This window comes from Lolium perenne, chromosome 2, assembly GCF_019359855.2.
Source record: "Lolium perenne isolate Kyuss_39 chromosome 2, Kyuss_2.0, whole genome shotgun sequence".
Lineage (NCBI taxonomy): Eukaryota > Viridiplantae > Streptophyta > Magnoliopsida > Poales > Poaceae > Lolium > Lolium perenne.
In genome coordinates, this window is record NC_067245.2 from 333,182,546 (window position 1) to 333,188,723 (window position 6,178).

Consider the following 6,178-nt stretch of genomic DNA (forward strand, 5'->3'; position numbering starts at 1 on the left):
CTTCAATAAACCCCGGGTACTATCTTCGGCAGGCCCATTTGGGATGCCTATGTCAGATATCAAGTGTTAAGTATGTCTTGAAGATGAAGATGAAGTGAGCCCTCAAGTTACTTCAAGACATCAACATGATGAAGAATGAAGAAATGAAGTGCAAGTTCAAGATGAGCCATCTCCAAGAGATCCTTTGCTGGAGTCTTGCCATCCTTATGATGATCATGGTTATGTGAAGATGCGCCGAAGAAGAAGCTCTCCCATGGTGGATTATGGGGGAGCAATCCACAAGACTTCGTCAAGCAAGCACAAGCATGAAAGGCGTTCCATCTTGTTGAGGTCAAGATTGTCGTCAACGAGCTCAAGTGGAATGCGCAAGTATAAGGTTTGCTCTTGATAGGGTTTCTTTCTCACCGGTCTCATAGTGTAGTTGGAGACCGTTTTATAGTTTAGTTGCCGTACTATCAAGAGGGCTCTCGAGTGAGTAACTCGATCGTATCGTTCGGAGAGAGCTCAAACCTTTGCATCCTTGCATCATCTTTCTTGGCTGTTATTTGGACCTTATCCATGTGATGTTTTAGAGCTTGTGCTTATTCTCATGACAAACTCTAGTTCATCGAAAACGGATTTCGCATAGATCACTTGTTGCGTTTTCGAGTTTGGTTCATCATCTTTCTTGGTTTTATTTGGATCTTATCCATGTGATGTTTTAGAGCTTGTGCTTATTCTCATGACAAGCTCTAGTTCATTGAGAATGGTTTTTGCATGGGCAACTTGTTGCATTTTCGAGATTGGAGGTTTTACCGGTATGTCTTTTTTAGATAGGTCAAACCTTTCATCATTTGTTTCTATACTCCTTTGCTGGACTATGATGGTTCCCTGCATGATCTTGTAGAGCTTGTTACTAGCTTCGAAACGAGTTCAAGAACATCAAAATCGGAGTCCGGATACACAAGTTATGCTTTTTCTAAGTTTGCCCAAAGAGAGGAATTTGGGCTGGCCGGTAGTACTGCCCGAGCACGGCCGGTAGTACCGCCCGTGCACGGCCAGTAGTACCGCCCGAGGTACCGCCCGCGGTACCGAAAGAGAGGATGAGCCTCACAGATGGTTTCCAGTGAGGATGGAGCGCTCGGCGGTACCCCGGACGGTACCTCGGCCTGAGGCTCCGGCCTCCCCCTCCCGGCCTGCACCTCCAACCCTCGCGCGCAGCACTCACGGGCGGTAGTACCACCCCTAGCTGGCCGGTACTACCGGCCCCAAATGGAGGCAGCCCCAACGGGCAGATTTTTGGGTCTCCTTTTTATCCCCCCTTCTCTCTCACCTTGGCACTTCTTCTTCAACCTTTGGCTCTCCACCATTGTTGCATCTTGAGAGCTTCTCCTCTCCCCCAATCCCTCCATGATTCTTGCTCAAATTTGAGGAAAAGAGAGTGGTGGTCTAGATCTATATTTGCACCAATCAAATTCCCCTCTTTGTGAGGGAATCTCTAGATCTAGATCTTGGAGAGAAATTTTGTGTTCCTCTTCTTATATTGTTCTTCCTCTCTTATTCCCCCAATAGCTTTAGTAGCTTTGTTGGAATTTGAGAGTGAAGGACTTGAGCATCTTTGTGGTGTTCTTGCCATTGCATTTGGTGCATCGGTTTGAGTTCTCCACGGTGATTCGTGGTGGTGAAAGCAAGAAGGTTGTTACTCTTGGGTTCTTGGAACCCTAGACGGATTCTAGGCCTTTGTGGCGATTTGTTGGGAGCCTCCAATTGAGTTGTGGATGTGTGCCCCAATCTTTGTGTAAGGCCCGATTTCCGCCTCGAAGGAAATCCCTTAGTGGAACCGTGACCTAGGCCTTTGTGGCGAGGGTCACCGGAGATTTAGGTGAGGCGCCTTCGTGGCGTTCAGTGTGTGGTGTGAGTACCGCATCTTGGGGTGAGGCCTTTGTGGCGTTGGTGTGCATCGAGCAACCACACCTCAAGGTGAGCCTCTTGTGGCGTTCGGGAGCACTAAGCATCCGCACCTCTCCACCGGAGATTAGCACTCGCAAGAGTGTGAACTCCGGGATAAATCATCGTCTCCCGCGTGCCTCGGTTATCTCTGTACCCGAGCTCTTTACTTATGCACTTTACCTTGTGATAGCCATCGTGCTTAAAGTTATATATATCTTGCTATCACATACTTGCTTGTATTGCTTAGCATAAGTTGTTGGTGCACATAGGTGAACTCTTGCTTAGAATAAGTTGTTGGTGCACATAGGTGAACCATAGCATATAGGCTCTGGGCTTGACAAAGTAAACGCTAGTTTTATTCCGCATTTGTTAAGCCCATCTCGTAAAAGTTTTAAATCGCCTATTCACCCCCCTCTAGGCGACATCCGTGTCCTTTCAATTGGTATCAGAGCAATGTCTCTCATTCTTAGGCTTCACCGCCTTGAGAGTAAAGATGTCGGTTAGGGGATTAGCGCACAATAGCTTGTATATATTTGGTGGCACACATTATGATCTATGGAAAATTTATGTGCTTAAAATCTTACGGGGTATGTCCCCGGACATGGAGCGATTTCTTGGCATGGGTTTTTCTTCTCCTAAGGATCCTCAAAATTTATCTCTTGAGGAGGAGAAAAACTCTAGCCTCGATGCTCTTGCTTCTCATGTGTTTTCCATTTTTGTGAGCAATGTAGTTACTTCTTCAATCATGCCTTTTGGGAGCTCTCATGAATTATGGACAAAGCTTCAAGATAAATATGATGTGTCCAATATTATTGAGGATGATTGTATTGCTTCCACTTCCGGCCGTGATGAGTTCTCATCTTCATCCACTTCACCAAAGTGTGTCAAGACACAAGGTAATGATATGGTGAGTGGTGATGAATATTGCAATGTTGATATTGAGCTTACTATTGATGATTCTTCATCTCTATCTCATTGCAATGCTTCATCTACGGACTCAAACACATCTAGCACTAGAAATGATTTACATGCTTGTGTTGATAGTCCTTGCATATCATGTGTAAGTTGCTTGAATAAATCTAATGATGATATGCTTGCATTGTCTTGTGGCCATGATAAAAATGCTTCTATTTCCTCTAGTTGTTGTGTGTCTAACAATGTAGAGGAAACCAAAGATTCTATTGGTCAAGACAAGATCTTGAAAGGAGCCTCAAGTAACTCCTCATCTTTATCTCACGGTCCTCATGTATGCCTTATGGCCAAGGGTTCCACGGTACCTCCTACCATGGAACCTAATATGTCTCGTGGTGATAAGGATGAGGATGAATATGAAGAAGAGGATTGGGTTGTCTCTCTACGCGATAAGGGTAAGAGTGTATTCAAGGTTCTTTGCAAAGATAAAATTGCTAGCTCTCACTTCTTTGAAATCTTGACTACCGCTATTGAGAGCCAAAAACTTATTTGGATGCATGAGAACACCATTGATAAAATGGGTGCTCTTGAACGTGAGTACGCCAATGATGTGGCATCTCTAAAGGATGAACTTGAAGAAGAACAAACCACCAAGGAAGCTCTTGAGGAAACCTTTGCTCTAGAATTGTCTAGAGAAAAGGAAAACCATGATAGAGCTCTTGAGGTGGCAAATGAAGTAAAGCTAAAAAATGATAAGCTTGTGTTTGTTAATGCTAAACTCCTTGAGGATTTTGAGCAACTCAAAAAGGGCTCAAGGGTTATTGAGAGTGCGCTCACCAAACTCACCGAGTCGCATGAGCAACTTAAAGCTTCTTATCTAAAAGACCATGACAACTTGCCTTCTCCCATTGATATTAATAATGATGCTTGTGCTACTAACTCTACTTCTTGTGAAGCATCTATCTTGAAGGAGAATGTTGAGCTAAGGGCTCAACTTAAATTGCTAACTAGCAATTATGGGAAATTGGAAGAAAATCATGGAAAGCTTTCTAGCTCCCATGAGGATCTTCTAGCCTCACATGATAGGCTAAAGTTAGCTCATGAGGTTATAATATCTAAGGAAACACCTTGTGAGACTCATGTGGGTCCTAGCACTACTACTCAAAATGTTATATTGCCATGTGCTAGTCCTAGTAATTCATCCACTCATAATATTGCTAAATCTTGTGATGAATTATCTTCCTTGCCTTGTTGCTCTAATAATGAATGCTCTACTTCCTCTAGTACTTGTGTTGTTACTAACCATGTAGAGGAAATCAAAGAGCTCAAGGCCCAAGTCTCTTCTTTGAAGAACGACTTGGTAAAGGGTCATGAAGGGAAATGCAAACTTGACAAGATGTTAAGTGTGCAACAATCCCCCAATGACAAGAGTGGACTTGGATTCAACTCCAACAACAAGAACAAGTCCAAGAACAACAAGATTAAGAAGGGCCAATTACAAGTCAAAGACCCGGCCAAGATTGTTTGCTTCAAGTGCAAAATTGAAGGGCATCATGTTAGATCTTTCCCTTTCAAGAAGAAGCAAAAAGGGAAGCGGCCTCAAGCTCAAACTCATATTCAACCTCAAGTTGAAGAAATGCCACTTCCCAAGAAGAATCAAGCCAATGCTCCCATTGTGGAGAAATCTAGTGAGAAGAAGGAGAAGAAAAGAACTTGCTACATATGCCGTGAGAAGGGCCACATCTCCTCCTTTTGCACTATTGGTACCTCATCCAACTCTATCACCATTGATGATTTTTATTCTCTTCGTAAGGATGAGGGTGGCAATGTGTTTGCCAAATTTGTTGGTGCTCAAAGTGGTGTCAAGAAAAGAACCATTTGGGTTGCCAAGCCTATTGTGACTAACCTCTTAGGACCCAACTTAGTTGGGGACCAACAATCCAAAACTTGATCAATAGGTTCTTTTTGGAGGGCATTGGAGACTTGGCTACATCATGAAAAATTAAGGGATCTTCGTCATTTATATTATCTCAAGCCAAGTCTTTTGGTTATCTTGCTTCTATCATATATTCAATGTTCCTCCTTGCGGTAACATGTTCTCAACTCATTTATATTGAAAGTTACTCGCCCCTTTGCATGTGTTAGTTTTGTTAATAACATGTGTTTGTATATGTTGTGCTTCCTACTTGTTTTTGCTTGAGAAATCAAGTCTATGCATGTTGGGTTGCACACCATGTATTTGTGTTTGTGTTGGAGCCTCTTTGCATCTTGTTGTATCTTATATGGCTCTTATGAGCGATTAATGGACTATCCCATTTTGGGGGAGTGATATTTCTTTGGGAATTTCACGATCCTAAACAATGTGTGTACATGAGGAATATCACTTAGAATTGATATTGCGAGATTATCTAGTCGCTATGTGGTATGTCATCTTCATGAGAAATTCAAATTCTAATGTCCATTAATATCTCTAGTTGGATCTTATTTGCCTTTTGTGAAAATAAATTCCTTATCACATTATGGGGGAGTAATAAGCTTTGTGCATATTACAAGCCTAGAAAATGTGAACATTTGAGGTTGTGTCACATAGAAATGATACCGTAATTTATCTCTCTCCTATGTGGCATGTTTGCTCAAACAAGTTCCAATTTGCTTAAATGGCTTCATTGCTAATATCTTTGTGGATCTTTTTTTGTGAAAGTTTTTCTTGGCATGGTTTTTTCACAACGTGTCCCTCAATACATTTTTGGAAAACCATGTGCTTCAAGTCATACTATTAATTGCTTTTTATGTTGGTATGAATACTATTAATTGCTTTGCATGTGGGTATGAATACTATTAATTGCCTTGCATGTTGGTATGACTAAATGAAGCTATCAAGAAACTATCTTTGCATGATGGTTAACTCTTATCTTTTACCATATGCTTTATTCGTTGTAAATATGATCTTATGAATACTTACAAACTACCACCGGGAAATATTTCCTAATACCTCTTGTCCTAGGACAATTGGTAATCTTTATGAGGTAGACTTTTATTGATCATATTTACATTGGCTCTTGTGTTCGAATTGCCTTATTTATTGCCATGAATTTGTTTTGCTTTGACTCCCATGTGTCTTCCTTGCATCTTATGGATCTAATTTGTCTATTCAAACTTTCTTAGCATTTTTGTAGATATAGGTAGCCTGATGACCCTAGTTTTGTGCATTTTGTATTCATATGCAAAATCCTAGATAATGCACTAATCTTGGGGGAGCTCTCCTATATTTGTTAGAATGCTTGATATCTCTTGAGCATTATCAAAATTTGGTTTTGGGAGACATAAATTTTCTTTT